General features: G+C 37.7%; 1 protein-coding gene and 1 non-coding gene across 7 annotated transcripts in view; both read right to left on the bottom strand.

Annotated features, from left to right (window-relative positions):
- RAPGEF2 (Rap guanine nucleotide exchange factor 2) overlaps positions 1-15,556 on the bottom strand; it is a 255,836-nt gene that overhangs the window by 236,427 nt on the left and 3,853 nt on the right. The window lies entirely within an intron of this gene.
- LOC136321584 (U6 spliceosomal RNA) lies at positions 10,803-10,909 on the bottom strand. The gene has a single exon (XR_010728732.1). It is a non-coding gene; the product is annotated as a U6 spliceosomal RNA (small nuclear RNA).

The following is a 15,556-nucleotide window of genomic DNA, read 5'->3' as shown; positions in this document are numbered from 1 at the left end:
AAATCAACAAGGATTATAAACATGTGACACGTACCAAGAAAATTAATTTACAATATGGGAGCTTACTCCTCAAAAACCTCCTGCCTGATGGTGGAGGCATAATGGATAGAGCATTGACCTGGAACACTAAGGTGTCAGGTGCAAAACCACAAGGTTGCCAGCTTGGGGCACCAACTCATCAGGCTTGTGCGCAGAGATCACCAGCTTAAACGTGGCATCATTGACATGATCCCATGGTTGCTGGCTTGAGATCAAAGGTCGCTGGCTTGAGCAAGGGCATCATGGTTCAGTTGGAGAACCCTGGTCAAGGCACATATGAGAAGCAATCAATGAACAACTAAGGTGCTGCAACTACTAGTTAATGCTTCTCATCTCTCTCCCTTCTTCTCTTTCTCTCTCCTTTTCTCCCTCTCTCTCAATCACTAAAAGTTCAAAATAAAAAATAACTTCCTACAGTTTTCATTTGTAAATTGGCTAATAACAGCAAAACTGTAATATTCCTAATTATAATCACTCAAGAGTCCAAGCAACTTCTGACATTTCCTAAAAATAATGTTACATACATATGAAACCCAAGTTAGAATAACAATGAGTGATAAAGAAAAATAATGGTCAGGTGATTTAATGTTTTAACCAATTTGATATCCATTTCCCAACCCATCTTCTCTTTCGGAGTTTCCTAAACTGTAGTGAAGCAAGCCATTCAAGAAAGTTAGCTATTTAATCAAATCTGTGCAGAACTACATTATAAACAACTCCGAAGTGTCTCCGCATTTATCTTACACTTGACTGAGAAAACACAACATTCAAATTTAAGGAATATCATTAAAAATAAAGACACAGTTTTGCTCATGAAAATGCTATATATTAATAGAATCAGTCCCTCAAAATTAAAAAATGTGCTTTCATAGCAAAGGTAGGTCACTCCTCACCCTACCAAATGTTAGAAAGGAACTCCCCACTTCTCTGAGGGATACATGATTACAGTACCGAATGATCACCACACCCACACTCCCCCAGAAATCTTTGCAGTTTTAGAGATGAGAGTCTAAGGAAAGAACAAACTTTTAAAATTTTTCAAGTTTGCTGGCTCTGCCTCTGTGAAATGGAGAAATTCACTGAACTACTTTTGGTATTCATTTCCCCCTCTCAGGAGTCCAAACTGGACCAGGGATTTTTTCAACATCTTTTAGCGGTGAATCTCCTTTTTCTAATAAAAATAAAAAAATGTGAAGGCCAGGCTAGCTATCCACGCCTCCCGAAAGGGTCACCTAGAGGTCTGTGAGACAATGTGAAAACCACTGGCCAGCTGATCGCTAAGATCCAGTCAATACCAAGAAGCAATACTGCCATATCTGTTCTCCGCAGCGTCCTTGGGGCATCACCAAAAGGGACGGAGGGCAGCTCTGTGTGGATTGGGGGCCTTTCAGATACTCTAGAGATCACACTACATCCTTCAATAAAGAAGAACAGCTTCATGTCAAAATTAAAAATAAAACAGGTGAAAAGTAGAAGACAATGAAGTGAAAGTTAAATGCTACTTTATGTATTTAATTAAGATGTCTCTTGCTAAAAATCTGTTTAAAATTACTTTGAATAAGTTTTATTACAGCTTACTTTCTTCTAGTTTTATATATATATACATATAATCAATATGTAAGATATAAATGGAGCCTATGTAATCTCGGACCCCACCCTTAAAAAGTTAATATATTTGCATGTTAATCATTTTACAATTAAAAATAAGCGGTCATATCTATTTAGATGGGTCAAGGCTAGGGCCACTAATTAGTAAATGTTCATCAACAAATTAGTTCTAAATTCTAGCATTGAATTTAATTTTACAATTTAGTTTAAATTACTGTCTTGAAGATAGTAAAAAATCTCAAAGTAATAAAAATCTGCAAAATAGAATAAAACTGTCACAGGATCCCAGAGGAAGAATTTATACACTCCTTTACATGCCAGTGAAAATGCTACGTAAATGACAGCTCCAAGTACACGCACCAAACTAACCAAACTTACAGGGAGACAACTGCCTGACGTTTGTTTCACAAAATCACTTGTTTCTATAAAGTAGGATATATATGTAGCATAAACTTAACCAAAAAATTACTGCTCCTTTTCAACTTTTATTCAATTTGCTATTAACATAAAAGGATACAATAACTTCATCTCAAACTCTCGGAAAGAAACATCAAGTCAGTAAAGAACATTTTTAGCTCCAATTATGTGCTGAGTGTCCTAAGTGAGGGTCCTAACTTAGACTCCAAACTCAGGCAGTGTTAGGATTCAGCTGCTTAGTTTGACAGGCAGCCGCCCAATGTAGAAATCACAAATTTACATTCCCTACTCTTTTTTAATGTTAATTTGCGCAACAGTGTATTCTAAGTGCCAGGAGTAATGTTCATTTCATCCACAGGTGAAAAAAATTGCAAGCGAGGAGGACAATCAAGAAGCAATAGGGAAGTCTCTCAAATAACAGTTTTATTGTTTTTTGTCAGGTATTATTTAATATTTTTTCATTGATATTTTAAAACTTTCTCATAACAATTTAGTTTTTTCTACCTCTTTTACTGTTCTTATTTAAGTATCAAATGCATGAAATAATAAACTACCTTTTGATATATCTTTTTTAATACTTAAAATGGTCATTAAGTCAGAGAACCAGTTATTAAATTATTTGAAACCCACCACTGAACTCAGGCATATATTATGTACGCCCTCCCAACCAAAACCAAATAACTTACAAAAACAAAGAATTTTTTAAAATAACAAATACCTCTGACTTTTTCCAGTAACATTTCTAGCCATTAGTTCCTGACAGCAAATTGCTTAAGTGACCCCACTACACATTAAGAGCAGTTTATACATCTAAATCTTGAATGATATCATAAAAATCCTCAACTAAACACAACTGCTCGAAGGTAGAACACAGTGCATACTTAAAGTTGTAGTATTACAGCTAGTCTTGTATAACATTCAGTAGAAAACCATTTTTCTTAAAAACATGAGTTTACAATATAAGTATGAAGTCAACAAATTACAGAAAACTGTGTTTAAACAGCTATATTTTATAAAAACTTTACATACAAATGTATATTTATTTATAAAAAGTGATGATTCATCTTCAGGGAAAGATGAAAAATTAAAACTTGAAATCCCAGAAAAATTACAAAGTATTAATTACTACAAATAGAAATATGAGAACACACAAATGGAACACATTTAATAAATAAAATTTCTAGAATTTTAAAAATAAAATAAATTTGAAACCAAATGAGTTAATGAAGAAAATGTAGGCCTGTGGTAGTGCAGTTGATAAAGCATCGACCTGGAATGCTGAGGTCGCTGGTTTGAAATCCTGGGCTGGCCTGGTCAAGACATATATGAGAAGCAACTACTATGAGTTGATGCTTCCCGGTCCTACCCTTGCCTTTCTCTATCTTCTCTCTAAAATCAATAAATAAAATAGCCCTGGCCAGCTAGCTCCACGGTAGAGTGTCAGCCCGGAGTGTGGAAATCCATGGTTCAATTCCCAGCCAGGGCACACAGAAGTGCCCATCTGCTTCTCTACCTCTCCCCCTCTACTTTCTCTCTCCCTCTCTCTTCCCCTCCCGCAGCCAAGACTCTGTTGGAGCAAAGTTGGCCCGGGTGCTGAGGATGGCTCCATGGCCTCTGCCTCAGGCACTAGAATGGCTCCAGTTGCAATGGAGCAATGCCCTAGATGGGCAGAGCATCATCCCCTAGTGGGCATGCCAGGTGGATCACGGCCAGGTGCATGAGGGCGTCAGTCTCTCTGCCTCCCTGCTTCTCACTTTAGAAAAATACAAAAAAAAAAAAAAAAAGAAAATGTAAGCCTACGTTTTATTTTAAATCAATATTTCAATCAGTTACCATTTACAAATAATTCTATTTAAAACTTACATTCTGTTTCATTTATATTTATAATAATGCTCACCCACTGGTACTTTTATCTCATTTCAAATAAGAGACTGCAGGTCAGAAAATAATCATATACCTAATAAATGAACCAAGAACTTGGACATATCTATATGATTCCACAACTGTAGCTACAGTAACATAGCTCTATAATCCAGTAAGATTTTTAAAGAGGCCACGTGAGAATCACTGCATAAACTTATTACAATCATCTATTTTCTATGCAAAGTTGGACAAATACTATCAGCTCACACATTCATTAACCTTAATCTTTTTCTTTCCTGCCTTTCTGCAATAGATAGGCTTAAAAGCAAAATATTCAAATTTCCAGCCCCCTTTGCAACTAAGAGTAGTCATGTGACACAGCTCTGACCAATAATGAGTACCTAACAAGGGTTTTCCTTTGAAATAAAAAACAGAAATTTACCAAGAAATGGAAATTTTTTTATTATTAAGTGAGAGGGGGAGAGGCAGAGACAGACTCCTGCAAAAGCCCCATGATCCACCCAGCAAGCCCCCTACCAGGTGATGCTCTGCTGGTCTGGGCCACCGCAAATGAGCTATTTTAGCACCTGAGGGGGGAGGCCATGGAGCCACCCTCAGTGCCCGGGCCAACTCACTCCAGTTGAGCCATGACTGCAGGAGGGGAAGAGAGAGAGAGAGAGAGAGAGAGAGAGAAAGAGAGAAGCAAGAGGGGGAGGGGTGGAGAAACAGATGGTCACTTCTCCTGTGTGCCCTGACCAGGAATGAAACACAGGACTTCTACACGCCAGGCGCATGCTCTACTGCTGAGCCAACTAGCCAGGGGTGAAACAGATTTCCAACATCCTTCTTTCTGCATTGGTGGTGCAGCCACCTTCCTGCAACTTTGAAACTGGGCCAGTTTTCTTAACGACATCCTCAAGTATCTACACCAACCTTGCATTGCTTTCCTTTACATTTTTAAAACTGAATATATTGGGGTAACACTGGTTAAAAATTCATATAGATTTCAGGTGTGAAATTCTATAATACAACACCTGAATATTGTACTGTGATTTTCACCCCAAGTCAAGTCTCTCTCCATCACCATTTATCACCCCTTTACCCTCTTCTACCCCCACCCCACTCCCCTCTGGTAATCATCATGTTGTTGTCTGTGTCTATGACGGTTTTTGATTTGTTTTGTTTTGCCTAATCCTTTCTTTTGTAAAAAAAAAAAAAGAGCATAGTTAAGCCTCCATGTGTGCTGTTTTTGGTAACCCACAGACTAATGCACTCCTAATACTATATGTGATATGAATTAAGCCTATCATATTGAGTTAGGTTATAAGTTACTTTGGTGAATTAGTCATAAGATACACTAATGATGAAAAATTATCTAAAGAAACATTTCACCAATGAAATAAAAATTGGTTTTCATCTCATTTGCATAATCAAACTTTGACTTGTCATGTGCTTTCCTGATGTTCTTGTTTAATAAAAAAATCAGTTTCTTTTTTTTATCGCTTCATATTCATTTTGAAATATCCCCTAATTTTTGTGAGCAGTATACTTATTAAATACTCTACGTCAGAGACTGTTAAAGAACGTTAACATACATGAATGTATTTAATCTTCAAACTAAATGATATTGTGATATTACCATATACATCTATGGTAAAATTTTCATCAGTCTTTGACAAAAACAGAGTATGGTAAAACATAGCTGAATTTATCTATTAAGATCATGAACTTTCTATATTTATGATAGTAAATGTCCTTTTATGAAATGAGAATAGTGGACAGAAACTTTACATTCAATCTAACATGCTTACTCGGCAAAATAAGTAGGTGAAAAATCAATAGCTGTGCCTGGTGTTTTATGAAATAGTCCATGAAATCCAAGTTACCTGCCCAGGACCACAAAGCAGTTTGTTTGACACCAAAGTCCAGGATCGTAATAACCGCTAGGTTATATGAAGAAAATACACTAAATACATGCAAAACAACTATTTTGTGAATTAAAGATATAAATGTATAACTGCGAAGGAAAACAGCCATCCTAGGATATATAAAGTGGGAACAAAGACTTTTAAAGTAAAGGGATTTTACCACACTGCCTCCCACAGAGTTTTCTCTGTGTGGTGTAGATTTAAACCACACCAGAGAAAGGCAAGTCAAGATAGGAATTCCTGCACATTCCAACTTAAGTCTTAGATGATGATGAGGTTTGGAGATTCTCATTTGGGAATAAAGAACTTCTGGGGTTCAGCATACATTGTCTGTGTATAAAAGCAGTTTGTGGTATTCCAAATCCAAGGAGCAGAGCAGGCTTGCAGATAACATCTGCCCATAAATCTTGCTCAATTTCTTCCAGCTCTATAAAAGTAGGGGGTTGGGGGGTCAGACATGAATGAAGATTGGAAACAAAACTGAAACGCAGTCAAATTCTTCCTTACATCAATTCTTCACGTTTTATGCTACTGCATTTCAATTTTTAAAACTCATGAGTTTTTAAAACTCTTCTCTAGTTGTCTGGAAATGTATGTTTGATCAAGCAGTTTCTTAAGAACTAAAAAAATGTAACTCAGCCAAATATTTTTTAACAATTTGACCAAGCTTTTTCTAGTAAATCTGAGTGTACTTAGAAGAAAATGGAGTTTGCAAGACATAATGTAAGGATTATGCACAGGAAAAAAAATCAGAATCTTATTCCCTTGAAGAATTCAAATAGTGACTTGTATACAGAACTGGATGAATGAATGTTAAGTAGGTTTAGTTTAGTCTACACCTAATCACTTTCATTTTTTTTTTTTTTTTTTTACAAAAATTTAGATACTTCAAAGCCTGGCCAGGTCTTCTTTTTCACTTGTTTCCTCAAACACAATTTATTATTGAAAACATCAAACAGAAAAAAAAATTCTTTTAAACTACAGAAAACAAATGGTACCATATTTCCCCATGTAAAAGACACTCCCATGTACGATATAAGACGCACCTTAATTTTGGGGCCCTAAATTTGAAAGAAAATGTATTACATAAAGTTGTTGAACTCAAGTTTTATTCATCATAAAATTCATACAACTTCTCATCACAGTCAAAACTCCCATCCATTAGCTTGCCCTCATCTGTGGCTGATGACAAATCACTATCTTCCACAATGAGCACAAAACAAGTGCGATAAAGCAGGAAATACAAGTAAAAAAAATCTACAACCACTGTCTAAAACGCACCCAGTTTTTGCCTGACCAGGCGTTGGCGTAGTAGATAGAACGTCAGACTGGGACGCAGAAGACCCAGGTTCGAAACCCTGAGGTCACCAGCTTGAGTGCAGGCTGATCTGGTTTGAGCAAGGATCACTAGCTTGAGCCCAAGGTCTCTGGCTTGAGCAAGGGGTCACTTGGTCTGCTGTAGCCCCCCAGTCAAGGCACATATGAGAAAGCAATCAATGAGAAACTAAGGAGCTGCAACAAAGAATTGATGCTTCTCATCTCTCTCTCTTCCAGTCTGTCTGTCCCTCTTTCTGTCTGTCACACACACACACAAAAAAAAAACCTGCACCCTGTTTTTAGACCCCAAATTTTTAGAATAAAGGTCCGTCTTATACATGGGAAAATAAGGTATAAATCCTTGCAATTAAAAATAGTGACCACCTTCCAGTTTATCATTTATTTGTAGTTATTTCTAAAATTAGGTCTCCTATATTTTTATCTAATCTCCCAGCGCCAATTTCAGTGATATCAAAACAGTACATAGTAGCCTGACCAGGCAGTGGCACAGTGGATAGAGTGTCGGACTGGGATGCTGAGGACCCAGGTTCAAGACCCCGAGGTCACCAGCTTGAGCATGGGCTCATCTGGTTTGAGCAAAGCTCACCAGCTTGGATCCAAGGTCGCTGGCTCGAGCAAGGGGTTACTCCGTCTGCTGAAGGCCCGCAGTCAAGGCACATATGAGAAAGCAATCAATGAACAACTAAGGTGTTGCAACGCGCAACAAAAAACTAATGATTGATGCTTCTCTGTCCCTGTCTATCCCTCTCTCTAACTCTCTGTCTCTGTAAAAAAATAAAATAAAATAAAACTTGTAAAAACTAAAACAAAACAGTACATAGTATACAAAAATAGCATGCCTCCTCCAGTGTTTACAAGAAAAGGTAGGTGGTGGGGGTGGGGGTCCAGGATTGGCTTTATAATAGAAATGCAAAGGAATATATCTAAGGGGGTGGGTAGATTTGTGGAGATATTTCTACCTTGAGCTTATTTTTTTCATTGCTATTTTTCCTTTCTGACTCCTTATAGAAGAAGTCGTAAACAGTCTAAATGAAAGCACTGAACACACTCAACCTAACCGTATTATCCTCTATAGCTGTAGTGCCTTTGACTGGACTCTTGAAACACACCTTTGCCCTGCTCTTCCTTTCTTCCATCCTCATTCCTCCCAAAAGTAACAATTTAAAGAATTTTTAAATTCACAGGAAAGAAAACGGAGAGGGACCTACCACCTTAATTTCACCTAGACTGACTTCCTGAAGCTACTACCACATTTCATTTTCCATTATGCTTTAATATACATGAGATGTTTTATTTCCTGCACATTTTTTTCTTATACCAGATCTTCTCATTTACCTAAATTCTGGATCACAAAACATTCAAAACTGGTAAAATACACTGTTATCTTGTAAATAATAAAAAAAAAATTCAGTAAGGAATAAAGATTAATAAACAGTTAAAAGTTATCATTTTAGCCTGACCTGTGGTGGCACAGTGGTTAAACCGTTGACCTGGAACGCTGAGGTCACCGGTTCAAAACCTTGGGCTTGCCTGGTCAAGGCACATATGGGAGTTGATGCTTCCTGCTCCTCCTCCTGTTCTATCTCTTTCCTCTCTCTCTCCCTCTCTCTCTCTAAAAATGAACACATAAAATCTTTTTTTAAAAAGTTATTTTAGTGCTTCTTGTCCATTTCTTTATCAGCATGTGTGTGTTTCAAATTTTATCAGTTGTCATCTAATAATTTTTTTCTGTCTGAGAATCTAATCCAGCATCCCATATCTCATTTGGTTATTACATTTCCTAATCTCTTCCAACCTGGGACTGTTCTTCGGCATTTCATCCTTTCATACCTTGGACACTTTTGAGTATTAGACAGTTATTCTGTATAAGGGCCTTAAATCTGAGTTTGTCGAATGTTTCCTGACACTTAGATTGAAGTTTTTCAGTAAGAATCCAAGCACAGATGTGCCCTTCTCAGTGTGAATCATGATGTTGACATGTCTTACTACCGGTCCTATAACCATGATCACTTGTTTAATTTGGTGTCTGCCAGTTTTCTTCTCTATGAAAGTACTCACTTACCCTTATAATTAATTAATCTTGTGGCAAAGATATGTTGAGACTATGCAAATATTCTGATATTTGACATATGGTATATTTCATCACATTTTCATTCACTAATCTTGGCATCCACTGATGACTCTTGCTTGTCACAATTATCACTGTCATGTTTCATTTTCTATTTCCATCATTTCTTCTCCATTTATTGTAATTCTACTATAACCAAGAGCTGTCTTTTCTCGCCCAATTATTTATGTATTCAATTATTTTCTTATATTAGTATGAGCTCGTGGAATACATTTTCCCTAGAGGTTTACAATCCATTATTTATTTACCTTGTTACTCAAATTGCCCCCAATTTGGCCACTGGGATGCCTTTGTACAAACATTCATTAGGCTTCCTTCTGAATTGTAAAAAATGCCACTTCTTTTTGCCCTGGCCAGATAGCTCAGCTGATTAGAGCATCATCCCCAAGCGCAGAGGTTGCCAGTTCAATCCCCAGTCAGGGCACATGCAGAAACAGATCAATGTTCCTGTCTTTCTCTCCCTGGCTCCCTCCCTTCCTCTCACTAAAATCAATTAATAAAAATATTTTTTAAGTGCCATTTCCTTTGAGAAGATGAAGTAATTTCTCTGAATGAAGAATCACTAATGGCTGAGACTAAGCTTACCACTTCCATTATGAACAAATACATATATACGTATATATGTGGAAAGAAACTACAAATATTGAAATATCCCAAATATACTGTACTATTATTACACCTCTTGCTTAGCCATGCTTTTGGTCTTTATTTTATACACATTATTATAGAATTTTCTCACCACTGTCACTATTTCAACCCCTCTCACCCTTACACTCCCCCTGACCCCCCTCCACCCACAATCCCCATATATTGTTGGTATTTCAGGAACCTAAACCCAAACCACTCAGCGACAACAATAGAAATTCATTTTAACCAAAAGGTAATGAGCTTTACTTATGCTGACTGCAAAAAAAAAAAGCCAATCCTTAAAGGTTAAACACCGTATGATTCCATCATGTAACATTCTTAAAATGACAAAATTATAGCAGTGAAACACACATTAGTCTTTGCCAGAGGGAGGGAGGGGAGTAGCTGTGGCTATAAAAAGGCAATAGGAGATGTCTTGTGGTGATGGAACTGTTGTGGTTCTTGCTTATCCATGTCAATCAATATCCTGGTTGTGACACTGTACTCTCGTTTTGCAAGATATTAGTTAGTAATAGGAAAAACGGGGTATAGGGCACACAGGATCTCTCTGTATTCTTTCTCAACACTGTGAGTGAGTCCATAATTCTCTCAACCAAAAAGATTTATTTTTTAAAATGGATAGTAAATTCTCCACTCTGCAGTGAATACTTTAAGTGGAGAAATCAGATAAACACCACAGTGCCCCTACCCCTAATTCCATTGTGTTGGTCAAATAAGTTTGTAAATATGATATATATGTTTGCCCACTTATAGTTTGCATTGGGTGTGGGGGACAGGCTGTAAGAAGGCAGGGTCCTTATCGCCTGAGACTTAGTTTTTTTTTGTTGTTTTTTTTAAATATGGAACGCTTCACGAATTTGCGTGTCATCCTTGCGCAGGGGCCATACTAATCTTCTCTGTATCGTTCCAATTTTAGTATATGTGCTGCCGAAGCGAGCACTGAGACTTAGTTTTAAGACTAAGCTCTTCCCCACACCCTTGACTGACTGCATGATGTGGGGTGGTGCACTCTCATGAGGAATCCCATTATGCCTCAGATAAGTGACTTTGAATCAGAGACTTCCTTGTTTGTATATTGGATTAAAGGTTTTGATTTCTACACTATAAAATGGGGGCAGACCGGGAGCTTGCTCTCTCTCTGTTCTTGAGATTAGCATGAGAGAGGAGAGCAGAGAAAGGCCATGTGGAGGAGAGGAGAGGCAGCCAAGATGGCGGAATGCTAAAGGAGAAGCCAGTTTGTGCAGAGAGAAGGAGATGGGGAACAGAGGAGAATAGGGCTGGTGAGGTAGAAACCTTTGATTCTAGGAAACTCAGATAAGTCAGTGGCTTTGGGAGCCCTGAATGGAAAGGGAAGTGTTTTCCCACTGTGTGTATTTCTTGCCTGCCGGGTGCAAGCTAGGATAAAGATGATGGCCCACCAGTTCCTGGCTCCGCTGTTGCATTACTGTCTGTCTGAATCTAATGTGAACCTGCGTGGGCCAGGCGGCTGTGATGGTGGCCGTGGTTACTGGCCATACACACTGATTGCTAGTTTAGCTTCTAAGAAAGTTAGTATCAGGCCTCTCCAGAAAACCATCTAACGGCTAATTCTTCTTTAGGACCTTTTCTTATTAGCTTTTTTGTTGGTAGGAACAAATTCCACCAGCTAGAGAATAGAGAACAAAAAGGTGTCGAGGGCCAGATATTATGGTGAGTGTTACTTTGTCAACTAAACTAGCCACAGTTCAGGATCAAAATGTCATGTTATACTTCAATTCATTTAGCTCATATTAATAGCTGAAAAATTCTAAACCTCCACAATCTGACTTTCAACTTACATGTGCAAGCGACCAGAAATTATAAGTAGAGGCAGGAGGGTTTTAGTTCCAATGACAAAGTGCCCCTCCAAGTCATTGACACCAACTCCTTTAAGACGCTTTTAACAATTAATGAGTGTTGAAAGCACAGAAATGTCAGAGGCAAGAGAATTTAAAATGCAACAACTTTGCGCTCCACAAAGAAACTAACCCCACCCACCACAGCCACACCAAAGCTAAATCCTTTCACAGACTGAAGAAAAGGAGCTACCTGAATACATCAGGAAACACATACCTCATCCGGCTCAGTAAGTATTAGCTAATCAGCATGTGAGAACAAAGGTGTCCTTTTTTCCCTGAAAAGATAAAAATCCTAAACCAAAATAATGTGGCAGTCAGCTTATTTTTCTCCCCAAAAAGGCTGACATTATAACCACTGAGAAGTTTTCTAAATATATATTTAAAAAGCTGACAAAGCTACAAACAATTATATGTACTACAAATTGCTTTTCCTTCCTAATTTAACAACATTAATTAATCTATCTAAATAAAAAATAGTGCTGGAGAAGAAGACATTGTTCTCAATAGACTCACTACAAAGATTACATCACAAGTCTACTATGGCCTTACCTGTGGTGGTGCAGTGGATAAAGCATGGACCTGGAACACTGAGGTCGCTGGCTCAAAACCCAGGGCCTGCCTGGTCAAGGCACATATGGGAGTTGATGCTTCCTGCTCTTCCCCCTTCTTTCTTTCCCTTTCTTTCTTTCTTTCTTTCTTTCTTTCTTTCTTTCTTTCTATCTTTCTCTCTCTCTCTCTCTCTCCCTCTCCCTCCCTTCCTCTCTCTCTCCCCCTCACCTCTCTAGAATTAATTTTTTTTAAAAGTCAATTGTGAAATTTTATGTAAATAAATTCACTTTTGCTTTTGCCTGCTTAAATTAAGACATTTCTTGACTCTTCCAAATGACAGAATGCTTTGGCATCACATTATCACTACAGGTTAAGAAATATTAATGTATTTAGCATAATACATCATATGATAAATCAGGCATTTCATATTAGATTCCAGGATGTGCACATAGAGGATAACAAAGTTTAAGGAAAAATATTGTTAATTATAAAAGAAAATTATATTCACAACCTGGGCTTTTTCCCAACGAACTAGGAACTGTCTGTCTGTCATTGTCATCTGCCATGATTCAAATGAACCGGCATAACGTGAGCATAGTTTGTGCAATGAGTAGCTGACATAAACACACATGCACTCAGCCAGCCTGTCCAGCAGTCTGCTCCTGCAAATTTCTAGTTCGTCTCCCTTGTGTAACTCAGGCTCTCAACCACCACAAGCCTCAAGAACAGACATCAGCCTTTATCCCTGGCCCGATGGCTCAGTTGGTTAGAGCATCATCCCAAAGCACAGAGAAGCACAGCTTCAATCCCTGGTCAGGGCACATACAGGAACAGATCGATGTTCCTGTCTCTCTCTCTAACAGAACTCTTGGACTCTTCGCTCTCTCTTCCAAACCACAAGTTTCTACACTCCATTCCCTACTCACTCATTCCCTTGGCTCCAATGTGTCAGTCTGGAATATCCTTCACGTCTATTAGTCTACTGGTAGGTGAATACCTATTCACCCAAAACTAAATACATGTACTCACACAGGAAGACCACACAACCTCTTCAGTATTGGCAGAAGACAGCTATTACAACATTAATGAATCACATCCTACTTACAGGACACAATAAATTGGCGAATTACTTGAGGGGCACATGTCTCATTTCATCTTTGAATTCCCAAGGTTTGGAAAATAATAGATATTTCATTAAAATGTGCTGCAACTATCATTAGACATTGCACTAAATAGTAAATAATAAATGTACTTTCACTTAATCTACCAAACAGCCTCAGGAAGCTATCTATTATCCTCATTTTACAGATAAGGAAACTGCTACCAAAAAATGAGGTGAGAAGAGGCAATATCCCATAAAATACAGGTATCAAGGAACTAATCAGTGTCCGTGTTTCCATGTCTCTTTAGTCTAGTCAAAGTTACTTCAGGTAATTACAAGTTCTTAAAAAGAAAGTTTTCAAATGACTCAAGAAACATTATTTCTATGTTGCTTTAAAAGTCTTTATTTCAGAGAGAATTTATATTTGAGGCATATGCAACTATAACTTTGTCATACTTTATGTGACTTGATTTCTTCCTTTCTTTTTTTTAAGGAGAGAAAGAAACAGACAGACAGGAAGGGAGAGATAAGAAGCATCAACTCATAGTTGTAGCGCAGTACTTTAGCTGTTCATTGATTGCTTTCCCGTTTGTGCCTGGATGGGGGGGGGGGGGACTCCAGCTGAGCCAGCCACCCATTGCTCAAGCTAGCAACCTTGGGCTAAAGCCAGTGACCGTGGAGTCATATTATGATCCCATGCTCAAGCCGGTGACCCCGCACTCACACTGGTGAGCCTAGATGAGGCTGGATGAGGCCGCACTCAAGCCAGCGACCTCGATTTTAAACCTGGGTCTTCAGCATCCCAGGTCAACAGTCTATCCACTGTGCCACCACCTGGTCAAACCATGACTTGAATTTCAAATATCACCAAAGACAGGCCATATTGTAATCATGTAACTCACCCCAAAATGCACCCAAATAAAGTTTTCTTTAAACCAACAGCAAATTTAAAAAGAGGAAGTGCATTTTCTTATGCAAAAAAAACCAAAGTAGCAAAAATAAAATGTGATTTCAGAAACTGAGCTTTGAAAGTGATAGTGGGGCCCAGCCTGTGGTTGCGACCTGGATAGAGCATCCATCTAGGATGCTGAGGTCGCTGATTCCAAACCCTCGGCTCGCCAGGTCAAGGCACATACAACAATCAATGAACAACTCACGTGAAGCAACTATGAGTTGAAACTTCTGCCCCCCCCCACTCTGTAAAATCAATAAAAAAAAATCTTTTTTAAAAAATGATAGTAGGTCCAACCCTGCTTATTCAATGACAAGACTGTTAATAAAATGATAGTGATAAGAGGTTATAGCTGGTGTTTTTTGTTTTTTTGTTTAATGTCTTTTCTTGAGAGGAAAAAATGGCAACTAGCTGGCAACCAGGTAATCCTCTTCCTTTTTAATTTTATCTTTTAACTGTTCTGTAAAAGCCCAAGGGTCTGGGAAGGACTGTGTTAATCCAGTCTCTACAATACAGCACTGCAGTTGGAGAGATTCATTTTGAACCTTAGCCAAGATATGCAAAGCTAATTATGGAACTGTTAATAACTAAATGTTTAAAAGGTTACTGAAGGCGACTAACATTGCAAAAAAATTAAAAAGTCAATAATTCTTTTACCATAAATTTAAATTCTCACTTGTTCAAAGTCACATAGTAATACAGTTTAAAATTAGTACTTCAGTTAGAAATGTGTGGGTTTTTAACCTACAAATTCAAATGTCATTATTATGGAAGCTAAATACTTGTAACCAAACAGGCATTACTTTGTAAGACGTGCTTTTCAAAACTCTGCACAGAGATCATTTAGTTGTGTTTTATGAACAAAAACTACTTAAAAAGCAAATATTTATTACTAGAACCCAAAACTGGGATAAAATATAATCAAAGTATAAGTTGTCAAATGAAAATATGAGACTGTTCATAAACAACGATGAAAAGAAACTCAAATGGAAAATTTAACTATAAGAGACAATTCTTCCATTAGATTTGAAAGTTAAATATTTACCATAGAAACTCTTTTGTGCAGAATCTCATAACTTATTCTCTTGGGTAAAGGTGTTTTTCAGC

This window comes from Saccopteryx bilineata, chromosome 1, assembly GCF_036850765.1.
Source record: "Saccopteryx bilineata isolate mSacBil1 chromosome 1, mSacBil1_pri_phased_curated, whole genome shotgun sequence".
NCBI classification, from domain to species: domain Eukaryota; kingdom Metazoa; phylum Chordata; class Mammalia; order Chiroptera; family Emballonuridae; genus Saccopteryx; species Saccopteryx bilineata.
The sequence above is the reverse complement of the archived record's forward strand: the minus strand, read 5'-3'. Positions and strand labels throughout refer to the sequence as shown.